Genomic DNA, 15,492 nt, shown 5'->3' with positions numbered 1-15,492 from the left:
TGCTCCCTGTTCTCAGGGGTACAACGTTGGAAGTAAAGTCTAACTTCATCAGGGAGGTGCAGTGAATGAGTTTCTACCTAATAAGTACCTGACAGCTAACAGTCCTTGGCTTCCAGTGCATCTCCTCTCTTTTTTCCTAGCATTTGGTGTCCAGGATTAGCACACTAGCCCTTCATCAACACCATCTAGCAATCACTATTCCTCTCATTGTCAGAGCACAGGGAAGGGACATGGGGCGGGGGGGGCAGGGAGTGCTGTTAAACACACTTGCTCATACACACTCGCTTGCGCTTGCCCGTGCACACAATAACAAGACGTTTACTGTCTGGTGGAAAAAGCAGATGGGCAAATCAGGGATAGCACTGTAGGATTACAGAGAATACATAAAAGATGAGGAATCTGGGAAGGCTTCCCAAAGAAAGTAACACTTTGGGATTTGAAGACTGAGCTGGTATTAAGTGTTAGTTTCAGTATTAAAAGACAGAAGCAATAGTGACTCTGAGTACTGCTTCAGGTATTACATGTAGTTTGATAAAACTGGTGGGAAGGGTGCATGAGAAGAAAGGACACAGAATCAGATAGAGAAGCTTGGGAGGAGCTAGTAAGCTAAAAACTCTAATATTCTGAATCCCTGAATAGTTTAAACAGTGAAATATCACATACATTTAGGTTTCAGAAAGATTTCTCTGAAAACAGTGTGGGAAATGTACTATAAGGGTTGGGCTAGAGGTAGAACTTGATGAAGCAACTTTGGAGAGAACAAACTGGCCTGGATAAAGTCAGTGGCAGTAAAATAAACTTGAGTAGAACCTATTAAGATTTTTAAAAAATAATTTTATTTTATATTTTAAAATAGGTATTAAAATTTTTTTTCTAATGTATCTTTTTGGGGATTACACACAATGGTAAACAAAATGACGTACTCACTATCTTATCCACCCCCATCCCCTGGCCATTGTTAGATTATTATTAGACTTAAATAGAGCTCTATCTGAAAGTCTTTTATAAATTTTATTTGACGTGGCATATCTGAATAGTTCTTAATTTGCATCTGTGAAGACTATAGTTTTCAAAAACTTAAATTTTAAAAGAATTTGAATCAAGATTTTGAGAGTAAAGGAAAGAAAAATCATCTATAATTCCATACCCTAAAATAACAAGTATTAGTAAATGTCCTCTTTCCTTGCAGTTTTCCTGTTGTAAATGCTTTTTAAAACATAGCTGTGACCACCAGCACTTACAACTTTGCACCCTGCTTTTCTGAAAACATTAAAAATTTTTACCTATCTTTCTACATAGTCAACATGCCCATTATCTTAAATGATTGCACAATATTCCATCAAGTAGATAGACAGTAATTTATTAAACTTCTCTCCTATTGTTGGATATTTGGGTTGTTTTCTTCTTTTGCACGTATACTGTTGGGCCTCAGAGCAGGCTGCCCCAAGATATGCTACAATGACATATTGATTAGTTTGAATTTAAGCCAGTGGAGAAAAAATGATATAGAAAAACACTCTAACCCCCTCTTTCCCCATGAAAGCAGGAAATAACCTCCCATGTGAAAGTATCCTCCTTATACCAGGAGGATAGAAAGCATCCTTATCACCAGAGTTAGGAAATTCAAGGCTAAGAAAACTCTGTAGACAAAACTTTGTTACCTCTTCATTAGTCTGCTACCCCAAGCACAAGCCCCTTTGTTAAATCTTCACAAATAGTTGTTTCCTTGTCTAAAAATAATATATAAACAGCCTGTTTTGTTCACCTCGAGGATTCCATTTTTATGAGACCTCTGTGCATATGAATTAAATTGGGGTTTTTTTCTTCCTATTAATCTGTTTGCATCAATTTAATTATTAGACCGAGCAAAAGAACTCCCCAACAATACATAACATTGTAATGAACATCTCATGTATACAGCTTTTTTCCATATCTTAGATGATTCTTTTTAATTAGTAAGCTAGAGTCTCAGAAGTGAAACTGCTGGATCATAGGGTATGAACATTTTTGAGGACTGTTGATGCATATTGCCAAATTATAATATCCACTTTCTGTAATTCTAAAGATATTGCAATGAAAATTTTGACAAGGAAAGACTTAGAGACCTTAGTCACCCACTCATCTTTGTGTTTCTGAGTAGCTACCACAGTAACAGAGTCTCCTAAGGAGGAAAAAATCTAAAAGCTGTGAAAGGAGAAGTGCAAAGAATTTAAAAAAATAAATTTTTTTTTTGAATTAAGGGAAAACTGATAAGGGACAGGAAAAGGCTTAGGCAAGCTGGTCGCAGTCAGCACAGACAGATGTGACACAATAAAAACTGGGTCATTGAGTTGGGACAGCCCTAGGACATAAAAAGACTGAAATGAAGTAAAGCTCTGGATTACTTTGTTCTTGAATATTGAATTTTTTCAGAAGCATGGAGCATGAAATATTACAGTGATAAGCCAAGATTGGAAACATAGCCAAGAAAAAGAGGTCTTTAAGGGATTGTTTAAAATGTTCTGAAGGAATAATTTGGTTTGGTCTTAAACGGCTCAAAAAGTAAATTGACATAAAGCTTTTGCATAGCAAAATAGGCATAGAGGCAGAAAACAATGAGGCAAGTGGAATGGTTTATCCTGTAAATTCGTTCCAATGTAAAACGTTAGATTTTTGGTCCTAGAAAAGGTTTGTCAGCAAACTTTAATGCTGTATTTTTTAAGTGCAATTAACAGTAATTTGTTATGGGTATACATCTTATTCTAGTTTTAAGAGACTGTTAATTTGAGGGTTTTCAGTCAAGAAAAAAACAAAACTAAACAGCTAATCATTCTAAAAATCATTCTAAGAATCATCCTAAAAATCTCCTGTCCACTGCATACCGCACTCCCGCCACAGTGTTTAAGCATTAAGCATTTAAAAACATTCAGGCCCTAGAAAAATGTGTTTAAAATCAGGTTTAACCACAACGTTTAAATTTATCCTGGTACTTACACAGATGTACATCTTTCTGAAAATGAGGGTAAGAATCGGTGTGTAATCATTTCAACCAAACTCAAGAAAGAATAAAACTCTTAAAAAGGCACAGACCAGAAGATAAATAAAACATATATTCTATGAAAAATTAAGACACTTGGAAGTTTAGCTTATCAACATGCTCAATCTAAACAAGTTTCACAGCCACACCCTTGTCTGGAAAGGGCTTTCTGAGCCAGTGAGGTCTGTACAATCACAGTGTATATATCACAGCTACTTATTCGTCCTTCATTGTTCCACAGGCCTAAGTGTTTAGCACTTGGCTACATTAAAAATGTAGACTTTTAAAAACAATAATCAACCAACAATGGCCTTCTCTTTTAATTTTTCAGAACTCTAATAGCACTATATTTGGCTGATAGGAAAGTGGTATTATCGATTCATCTCTAAAGGGTTTTAGTTCCTGATCTTGAGTTATTTATATTCTAATCGAAAACACATTGGAGACACTGCTCAATATTATAGCTCAAAAGAGAAAAATGTTTGATATTCAAATTCAAAATGCAAATTCAAAAAATGTTTGATATGTACATTTAATAATTATTTTATAAATGCTTGATTCATTAGTACCTAGAAGAACTAAAATGATCACTAAAGAGAGTGGAAGTTTAGGACTTTGCTTCAATAGCTTTCCTAAAAAGAATAAAAGCTGGTAAGAGTTAAAGTTTTTGCTATCCTAAAAACTAGAGCTCCTGATGCCCAATAAGCCCTTGCTAAGGAAGGCAGGAGAGCAGTTCACTGTTGATTATTTGGTAATTTACTAAGCAGAGCAGCAAAGGATATATTCATGCCTTTTATTTTTAGTATGCTATAATTTTGTTTTGCAAAGTAAACTTAATTTACTTAGCTCCAACAGTATGCCATCCACGCTATGCTTTGGTACTCCAGGACAAAAAGATAAATAGGATTGAGTCCCTGCCCTTCCAGCCAAGGGCTCGCAGAGGAGACAAATTTAAGGTGATCATCATGGCTTATGAAAATATTGTAATAGAGCTATGTAAAATATGAAGAAAAGTGAGGAATCCTGACTAGGAGGCAAGATAGTCTTTCAGACAGATGGAACAGCATAGACAAAGGCACAGACATTTGAAAACATAAGGTCTGACCAGAACCAAAAGTAGTTTGATATGATTAAAATATAAGCTATGTTGAGAAGGGCCTGAGATGAGCTGGAAAGACTGGCATCAGGATGTTATCAGTGTTTCATATAATAAAGAGTTTGAACTTTGTACTGTAGGCAAGGAATGGTGTATCTATATTGAAACAGAAGACAATGCTGCCGTATTTGAAAATGATACAAAGCTGAGAGGGAGAGCTAATTTGATAGATAATGATCACATTTCAAAAGAATCTCATAAGAGGCTGAAATGCTGGCACAAATACATTTTACACACACATACACACACACATCTTCCAACCTACACCTCTCAAAAAATCAGTTCACTAATAATTAAGGAGCTCATTATGTGCTATTTTTCAAAGGAAAATATCTGGGTGGTCTTACGCGAGGACAAGCATATCTTAATAGAAGTATAATGACCAGATCATGGAAAGGAACAATCTCACTGTTCTCTTCCATGTTGCACTAGTAAATGTCTCGTCTTTATTGTACCTTCCCTACATTTATTGAGAAATCTAAAAATAAATCTAATCATGCCACTACTCTCCTTAAAATTCCACCAGACCCTCCACTTCCTACAGCAGAACACCCACAGTCCTTTGCGTGGCGCACCAGGCCTCTTCCCGCCTGTCTGGCTCATCTTGCCACCCCTCCAATCCTACACGTGCAGCTCCTCCAGTGCACCATTCTGGATTTTGCCTCCGGACCTTTCCCCTCCATTCAGCTCTCAGCCTGAAGTAACTTTATCCACGTGGTGAAATTCTGCTTGTCTTATAATTCTTGGCTCAACTGTCATGTCCTCCATGGAAATGTTCCATTGTCTCCTACCTACTTCCAGGTAACACTTGCACACTTTTCTTTGTATCTCCGCTGCTCATCTTTTATGACTGCATCTAAAATGATTAATTATATGTATTTTTATATATTAGATTCCTACTACTTAATTGTAAGGTCTTCATGGTAAATGTCTTATTCATCCTTGTATTTCCAGTGCTTACCACATTGTAAGTGTTCAGTAAATATTTGGTGATGTTGGTGAGCAAAATTTGCTGCCCCCAAATGTCTCTGGCATGTAGATGATTTCAAGCTGAAAACAAACAAGGCCCAAAAGTCTCAGGAAGAAACTTTGACCTTCTCCCAACTGCCTAAAAAGAATTTAGATGGAGGGCCTGTTTCCAGAATGGAGCTATCACCACAGACACCTGCAGCGGATACGGGCCAGGTGTGGTGAGGGAAACTCTTAGAGATCAGAGTCTACTCTGTGTCCCCTTGTCTCTGCATGGCCCAGCAAACATTTATTTAACAAACATTTGCCTTCCATCCTCATGTTAATTGCCTTCCTCCCCTATGAAGTCCCAGACCCTTAACCTCCAACATCCTCTTTTGTCTTTAACTGAAAATGGTATTTAAGGTGAGGGTTTCAGCCATTTTGGTGATTACTCAGTTTTCCTGGGTCTCTCCCATGTACACGTTATGTACACATTAACTTTTGTTTGGATTTCTCCCGTTAATCTGTCTCATGTCAATTTAATTCTTAGACCAGCCAGAAAGAAAATTTCCTCCTCCATGACAGTGAACAAATGAATGAACGGACTTAGTTAAGGGGAATCAGTGTTGTACGGTGGTTAAAACCACAGGTTTTAGAAGCAGACTTATGCTCAAATCCTTGCTCTGTTTATCAGTTTGGTCAAGTTATTTAACTTAACCTAATCCTTAGTTTATTCATCTTTAAAATGAGTGCTTATAGGACTTTTGCAAGAATTAAATGAGATAAACATAGTAGAATAAGCATTAACATATGGAAAATATTCTTATAATTTTATATTCTGAATTTCCTGGGCACTTTAATTCCTTCTAGGTCTTTAAACTCACTTTATTGCTTTATGGGCCCAGCAACTTGACCCTCAGGCTTGATCAGGCAGGGGTTTTGATTACCTCAATCTAAACTGATAAGACACTTACTGATAATGTATAATAGGAGCTATATAGGCTCTGAGTTCCTGCACACTGAATGCAGGCATAAGGCTTGCCCTCCCTGAGGGTCCACGTCCATGTGGGGGGATCAAGTTATAACTGCAGAGACTGCTTGGAAAGCACAGTTTTAAAAGAAGGAAATCAGATATTATTACAAGGATGTTTTTAACAAGCTAGTGTATATCCATTGGGGACATTTCCACTACAATAGGGCACATGTAAGACTTTTTTTTGTTACACCTTTCTCTTGAGGCAGTATGATCTTAGAGTTGTAAAGGTCTTTAGAAGTCATTGCTGATGTAGGGAGGTGATATAGATACATTGTCTCAGGCGGCCAGCTAACTACTTTTGGTTGTCCATGTGGGTTTAGAAGTTTGATCCTTGGCTTTTCCAACCAGAAACTCGATTTTGTTAGTATATCCCAAATTAAACAGACTCAAAAGGAGCGACCACAGTAACTAAACTTATAAAAGATTGATGTACGGGGCTTCCCTGGTGGCGCAGTGGTTGAGAGTCCACCTGCCGATGCAGGGGACACGGGTTCGTACCCTGGTCCGGGAAGATCCCACATGCCGCGGAGCGGCTGGGCCCGTGAGCCATGGCCGCTGAGCCTGCGCGTCCGGAGCCTGTGCTCCGCAACGAGAGAGGCCACAACAATGAGAGGCCCACGTACCGCAAAAAAAAAAAAAAAAAAAAGATTGATGTACAAACCAGGGTATGAATTTATTCATTTATAATGCAAAATACAACTGCCAGTATACTTTCTTCCTATAGGAAATCTATTTAAAAAGCCAAATTATAATCATTAAACTTGCTTGGTAATCATGAGATCAAATTGATGTTTGTGTCATCTAGCTATGATAACTTGAGGCACTCATCTCTGCTCTACAGATGTGTCTGCCAAGGAACTGACTACTTGAATCGAGGCTGATCAGGGCTCCCTCTCCCCAGGCCTGGGGGATGCCATGAGCAAAGTCAAGGAAGGCAAAAATTTCATTTCATGTTGTGTGTAGGGAATCCCATTCAGTGTATGTCATGTTCAAGCGTGAGCTGAGAGGAAGAAAGCAGAAAGATGAGGCTGAAGACACCAGATCATGGGATGTAGAAAATGGTAGAAGGATTGACCAGGGCAGGGCAAAGAATTATTAACTGGTATTGAGAGCTCACCTGGGGGTAGAAACAATGGATGTGTGCAGCTATTCCAACCTATGCAATTGCATATTTTCTAGAGCTTTCTGGGTACTCTTGGGCAGAAGGTAGATGGTTAAGTTGATCCAGAGTTAGGAGTATATGGAGCAAATGCAGTGGAAAAACAACAGTAAGAAGATTTTCAGGTATTGTTTATAGTGGCAAGAGGAATGAACCCTGAGATTTCTACTATGTGAAACCATGAAGGATAATCAGCAGAAAAGAATGGGGCAGAGGTCCTGATGAGGTAGAAAGCAAGTTTGAATATATTTGTCTCCACTACAGTTAACGAGCATCTTGAGGACAGGGACTAGGTCTTATTCACTGTATCCCCAGTACCTAAGACCATGCTCAGCACATCATAGGCATTTAAGAACGTTAACTGAATGTACAGATGAATAAACAAACAAGCCATGTTAGAACTCAGAGCTCCTGCCTCCTGTTCTTAATATACAGTAATTTCTCTAATAGGTAATAGATAATTTCTACCCTAGAGGGTAGAAATGCCACATTTACTCATACCTAAATCTTTTTGGCATAAAAAAATCTTAATTTTAAAACTAATAACCACTCTTAACTAAGTATAAGCTTTCAAATTTTGACGAGACTCCCAAAACTAATACAAGTAATAGACACCACCATTTAACTGAAGGTCTGCCATGTACCAGATGCTGTGCTAGGACTTTATCTCATTTGATTTGCATGACAACTCTGTAAGGCAGGAATTATTCCCATTTTACAGAAGCTAAAATTGGGACTCAGGAGAGGTTAAAGAACTTATTCAGAGTCACACAAGTAAACAGAAGACAAGATTTAAACCTAAGCCTGGGACTTCCCTTGTGGTGCAGTGGTTAAGAATCTGCCTGCCAGCTCTATTTACAATAGCCAGGACATGGAAGCCACCTAAGTGTCCATTGACAGATGAATGGGTAAAGATGTGGCACATATATACAAAGGAATATTACCCAGCCATAAAAAAGAAACGAAACTGAGTTATTTGTAGTGAGGTGGATGGACCTAGAGACTGTCATACAGAGTGAAGTAAGTCAGAAAGAGAAAAATAAATACCGTATGCTAACACATATACATGGAATCTAAGAAAACAAAAAGTGGTCATGAAGAACATAGGGGCAAGATGGGAATAAAGACACAGACCTACTAGAGAATGGACTTGAGGATATGGGGAGGGGGAAGGATAAGCTGTGACAAAGTGAGAGAGTGGCATGGACATATATACACTACCAAACGTAAAATAGATAGCTAGTGGGAAGCAGCTGCATAGCACAGGGAGATCAGCTAGGTGCTTTGTGACCACCTAGAGGGGTGGGATAGGGAGGGTGGGAGGGAGACACAAGAGGGAGGAGATATGGGGATACATGTATATGTATAGCTGATTCACTTTGTTATAAAGCAGAAACTAACACACCATTGTAAAGCAATTATACACCAATAAAGATGTTAAAATAAAAAAAAAAAAGAATCCTCCTGCCAATGCAGGGGACACAGGTTCGAGCCCTAGTCCGGGAAGATACCACATGCCACGGAGCAACAAAGCCCGTGTGCCACAACTACTGGGCCTGCACTCTAGAGCCCGTGAGCCACAACCACTGAGCCCACGTGCCACAACTACTGAAGCCCACGCGCCTAGAGCTCGCGCTCTGCAACAAGAAAAAATACCACAACGAGAAGCCCACGCACCGCAAGAAAGAATAGCCCCTGCTCGCCACAACTAAAGAAAGCCTGTGCACAGAAATGAAGACCCAATGCAGCCCAAAATAAATAAATTTTAAATAAATAAACCTAAGCCTGCTGAGCTCTAAAGCCCATGCTTTTTCACTAAGCAGTGTTACTTGTCCCCAAACTTATGCTCCAAAAATATTTTTTTGAGTTGATTTAGACCTGTCCAATCTGGAAGCCAAAGCAGGAAAAATGACGCTATTTCTCCTCTTTGGACCCCAGACCTTCAGGGGTCAAGACAAATAGTAAAAAAGGGGTACACAAGCTCTTATCATTTTTTTAAATAGAATAGTATGTTTACCTATGGAAAGGCCGAGCAATTTTTAGCAAACTAGAAATCTGGGGGGGGGTTGCTTTTGGTTGGAATTATACTAACTCAGAAAATTGGCCTTGGTCATTTCAGGTTCATCCAAGCTGGCTGGCAGTTAAAGAGATATGTATTTGATTAATTTTTTAAATGGGAACCCTTTTGATAAACTAATTAAAAGGACTGCTATTTTCTGATGTAGTTCCTTGCAAAAAGCTAAATGTTTTTCCTGTATTATTTACTCCTCCAAGGAATTCTAATAATTGTATTATTATTATTTTACATTAGTATAATACAGATCTTCCTCTATTTACAATGGGGTTATGTCCCGATAACCCCATGATAAGTTGAAAATATCATAAATTGAGTATGCATTTAATGCACCTAACCTACTGAACACCATAGCTCAGCCTAGCCTATGTTAAACGTGCTCAGAACACTTCTATTAGCCTGCAGTTGGGAAAAATCATCTAACACAAAGCCTCTTTAAAATAAAGTATTGACTATCTCAGGTAACTTATTGGATACTATACTGAAAGTGAAAAGCAGGGTGGTTGTATGTGTATTCGTTGTTTTCCCTTGTGATCACGTGGCTGACTGAGTCACGTGCCCAGCCCCTGCCCAGCATCACAAGAGAGCATAATGCAGCATATTGTTAGCCCAGGAAAAGGTCCAAATTCAAAATCTGAAGTATGATTTCTACTGAATGCGTATGAGTTTTGCACCATCATAAAGTCTAAAAGTTGTAAGTAAAACCGTCATGAGCCAGGGACATCTGTAATCATTATAATAGTACCATTTTCCATTTTGCCAGTGAGAAAAACCGAGCAACAGAGAGCTCTAGTAAGTTTATCAAGATCACATAGCCTGTAACTGGCAGAACTGGGATTCAAATTGAGGTCCATCCAAAGCTTTACCTCACAGTTCAGTTCTACGGATTAACGGAAGTCCTATTGTTTGGTGGGCACATGGGGTTCTCGGATGAGTTAAGATACTGTTCAAGAGACTTATAGTCTAGTAGCACCTTTCCAAACTTGGGGTGTCAGAGAGAGTAATAAAGGGGTGCTTGTGGGGGTCTCTGGGCCCCACTGGATGGGCTTCCGTCCCATTTCAAATAGCCAAGGTGTGCAGAGCACGAACCCACTGTTAGAGGTAGGAAGCAGCAGTGCTTTTAAAGCAGTTTGGCACATAGAGCTGATTCACTTTGTGATACAGCAGAAATGAACACACCACTGTAAAGCAAGTACACTCCCATAAAGATGTTAAAAATAAAATAAAATATATTTATTAGGACAGGAACATCCACTAGTTACCAATTAAAAGAATCAGGGCAGAAAAGGTGATTGAATGGGAAATTCAGGGTGTTTACCAAAGCTAAATGGCATTTTTGGGGATACTATTTTGCCTCTGCATGGGAATATATTATTTTCAAAATATTTTGTAAATGCTAACTCAAGTAATTTCTAACATTCAGTTTTATAGAGAATATTTAATAATAAAAATATTAAAAGAAGAAAATAAATAAATAAAGCAGTTTGGCATGCACACTCACTTTCTTCTCTTGAAACAAAACCCAAAGCCACATTTTATTAAGCAAAATTCCTGCAAATGCAAATTAATGAAGTACAAACTGAGAGCTCACACAGAAGCTGACAAAGGAGAAAAACGATCAGTCATATGGGGTGGTCAGAAAAGGATTCTGAGAGGCAATTTAAATCATGGGGGCTTCTGTGCCAGTTAAGATACCATGCTTTTCTGTTTCTTTTAGTAAAGGGCCTGGCATTAAAATTTAAAAATAAGAAAACCTTTCCACAAATGCATAACTTCTTGAGTCCTGTGAATCTATAACTCAGATGTTTCTAAACTGTATTCTTTAAAATATGAGTTGCCAGATCTTTCTCAATATTTATACCTCAGCATTTATAGTAAGTTTTTCTTTTTAATATCGAGTTAAATATTTTCTGAAATCCATTTTTGGTCCTACAGAAACAAAAAGGAACTGATTCTGGATTTCATAGATGTAAGACCGTGGAGCTTAAATGTCCAAACCTACCTAATAACATTTTTTTTTTTCCGGTACGCGGGCCTCTCACTGTTGTGGCCTCTCCCGTTGCGGAGCACAGGCTCCGGACGCGCAGGCTCAGCGGCGATGGCTCACGGGTCCAGCCGCTCCGCGGCATGTGGGATCCTCCCGGACCGGGGCACAAACCCGTGTTCCCGGCATCGGCAGGCGGACTCTCAACCACTGCGCCACCAGGGAAGCCCACCTAATAACATTTTAATGGAAGGTTTTTATCTTGTTTTGCTTTGCTTTTTAAACTTAAAAAAAAAAAATAGAGTTAAGGGTGATGCCCGTGTGCACTAGGGGTGTTATTGTGTGGCTCCCTATCACACAAAATCTTAATAACACACCTACGGCTCCCAAATTTCTTTTGAAAACTTCAGTCTTCTAGGTTATAAAAACAACCCCCAGTAAGCTGCTGCCTTTACTGTATGAAATGGAATGAGCCAAACACTTCTTTCCTTTGCAAACAAGCCCAAATCAGCACATAGACTGAAGAGTGAAAAAGACACAACAAAAATACAAGAATAACCAAGCCCCTCACAAAAATGCCCACGCCGATCAATCACAGGGCAATCGCAAGGCAACATGATCCTCACCAAAGACAAAAGCAATTCGCCTGTAGCAAACACAGCGGCAGTTAATAACATGAATGATATCAAGAGCAGATAGGAGTGCACACATGCCAGATTTTCATGATTTCAGTAGAGAAAACTCCACCTTCTACTTCATTCAGGGCCAAGAGTAAAGACAGGCAAATGGAAAATATGCTGGAAACTGTTGGGACTCTCCAATGAAAACATTCCTTCCCTTTTCTTTTTAGCTATCTGAGACAGCCAAGCTCCGGAGCTAGAAGAAGAAGAATCAGCCACCACTTACCCCTGGGGTAAACCCACCCTAGAAGTGTTTTACTATAATGCTTTCTGAGATGCTGGGCCACTCCAGAATATGGTTACCCTTTCCAAAGCCTCAGGGTGTCCATGTGGTGTGCACTGCCAACCTCGAGTCACCTGGTAAAGAAGGCATGTTGTTTTCAAGTTTAATTCCTGGCTTAACAGTATAAGCCCCTGTATTATTGACAAAAACATAGCCAAATACCCACACACAATAGTGTGTGTTTGTGTGGTTTTGTTGTTTTTAAATCTGGCCCCTGAGCAGAGAAATTGTGCTAAGGATGGGGAAGTCTTTAATTCCACCCAAAAAAGAACAGAATAAAACAGAGGAGTGTCAGCAAGCAGGAGCTCAGTATAAGCCTTTTAAATCCAGCCTCTTAGTAGGTTAGGAACTTTCTGTTTCTTTCTTCATTGATTTCCCTAGATTCTGGATTCAATTCCTGACTTTCCCAGTCAAAATGCAAACGAAATTTAGCTTTTAGGAGAAGTGCATAAATGAGTCCCATGTGTTTGAATGGCAATCTTGGAATGGCAGTCAGAGTTGCTCCTTGCTAGTTGCTTTTAGGATTGCCCTAAATATCACAGGTTTTCTAATTCTTTTTCAAAAAGCTCATTCGTTATTTAAAAAAAAAAAAGTTTGTCCATATCTTGACTGATTGATAAAAATAGTCTATTCCTTCATGTAAAATTCAGCAAGGTCAGTACCAAGGCCGTGGCATTTATTGTCCACGTGGCATCTTTCTATGGCATTCACCTTAATAAATACAAATAGCTTTGCATTTGGGTCATACCTTTCCACAGTAAGTATCTGTGTTTAAACTATCATCTTTTTTAAAAAATATATTTATTTATTTACTTACCTATTTGACTGCGCTGGGTCTTAGTTGCGGCACATGGGATCTTTGTTGCCGCATACCAGATCTTTAGTTGCGGCATGCAGGATCTTTTAGTTACAGCATGTGGGCTCTTAGTTGTGGCATGCAGGCTCCAGTTCCCTGAACAGGGATGGAACCCGGGCCCCCTACACTGGGAGTGCAGAGCCTTAACCACTGGGCCACTAGGGAAGTCCCTAAGCTATCATTTTGGTTACTTTCAAAGCCACTTGGGAAGGCAAAAACAGGGGATCACAGACTCTGGAAGAGGAAATGACATACTCAGATCAAGTTCATGTGAACACACAATTTGGATCCAGGTCTGACCACTGGTCCTGAGGCAAGAGATAGATGGGACTCAGGCTGAGCAGCTGGAGTTCATCCCCTATGGACAGATACTCCAAAATAGCAGGAGGGAGGAGAAGCTAAGCCCTGCCCAGATAAAAGATAGAGACCACATATTCCTCATTCTCAAAGTCAAGGAGATCTTCCCAGCTACACACGCACAGAAAGGTTCCTTGAAGGTCAAAAAGGGAGGGAGTATCACCTCACAGTAAGCGATGTCAACCTACCCATAGGCCTCTTCACTAGAATCCATCTTAGCTGAGAGATCCACGCGCACACACATGGGAGGACCCTGAGATAAACCAAATACAGACTCAGAACCAGGCAAAGCAAGATGATTGGCCAAAGGAAACCCGGAAGAAACGCCCCATTAAAGTGATTGAAACTACCATGAGGGCGTGACTCTCTCTCTCTGAGCCCTCCTGTGTTTCTCTCCACATGTACCCTTTTCCTCCTAATAAACACTTTACTTGTTTCACTACTTTCCATCTCTCTGTGGAAATTCATTTCTACACAGCTGACGGGCCAGGGCCTTGTCACTGGCCACTGGTCCCTGGTGGTCTAGTGGGTAGGATTCAGCACTCTCACTGCCACAGCCTGACTTCAATCTCTGGCTGGGGAACCAAAATCCTGCTTCAAGCTGCTGCAGGCCAAGGCCAACGGAGATCAGTCCTACAAGGTCATACTTTCCCTATGCTCCTTCTCTTTTATATGCATTGTTACCTAGAGTTATAGCCTGGACATGCACTGAATACCATGACCTGTATCTTAACTATTCTCTATTTCAAAGTGAACTCACGGTGAGATCTGTGCAAGTTTTGTTTGCTTACTTTCTTTTTTTTTTTAACTTCAGTTTTCTTATTATTAAAAAACATTAATCCCACCCACTCACCTATCTCAGAGGCATTTTAGAGTCAAATGAGGTGTATAAAAGGCTTGGAGAAAGGTAAGGGTTTATGATTAAGGTGAGCAGAACAACAGTCCCCCAAAGATGTCCACATCCTAATCTCTAGAACCTGTGAACATGTTAGGTTACATGGCAAAAGGGAATTAAGTTTGCAGATGGAATTTGGGTTGCTAGGCAACTGGTTTTGAAGGAGAGAAATGATCCTGGTTTATTCGGGTGGGTCCAATGTGATCACAAGGGTTTTTAAATGTGGAAGAGGAAAGCAGAAGAGTGAGATGCATTTGTGTGGTTTTAAGCCACTAAATTTGTAGTAATTTGTTATGTAGCCATAGGAAATTAATGCAATTATTAAAATATTTGAACTTCCAAGGACTGAAATAAATAATCAATGGATTATAAGAGCTGAGTGAAATACAGTGAGTTGTTCCCCAGTGTCTGCCTGGTAGGTCACCAAACACTAGTAAGATCTCAGGGCTGGCAGGAACACACAGCCAACCAGGAGTGGTTAAGCCCTGACTGGAGCTGTCCCCAGGATACCCTGAGTAGGGGCATGTGCTAAAAATGACAAGAGTTTGATATCCTTCCCCACTGTTAGGTGGGAACACCCTTTCCCATCTGCACCCCCCGCCTACCAACCCTGCTGTCACCAAGGTGTGGGCAGGTGATCCCCCTCTTGCTTGTTGTCCCTCCACTGGAGCTGCAACCACTTTGTCTCTCTCTTTCGGTCCCCCCACTATGCTTTTCAGTCCCTTCCAGACTGCTCTCATTTCCCAGGCAGCAGGAGTCGGAGCTCTGTGATCCTCCCTGGGGCCAAACCCCCAGGGACACCTCTGCCATCAGGTTCCAGATTCAGGAAGGGGGCAGAGTAACTGAGCAACTTCATCCTTACTCTATTCTTTTTTTTTTCTTACATCTTTATTGGAGTATAATTGCTTTACAATGTTACGTTAGTTTCTGCTGTATAACGAAGTGAATCAGCCATACGTATACATATATCCCCATATCTCCTCCCTCCCACCCTCCCTATCCCACCCCTCTAGGCGGTCACAAAGCACCAAGCTGATCTCCCTGT

The sequence above is a fragment of the Grampus griseus genome (genome assembly GCF_964374135.1).
Source record: "Grampus griseus genome assembly, chromosome: 15".
Lineage (NCBI taxonomy): Eukaryota > Metazoa > Chordata > Mammalia > Artiodactyla > Delphinidae > Grampus > Grampus griseus.
Note: the sequence above shows the minus strand (reverse complement) of the source record.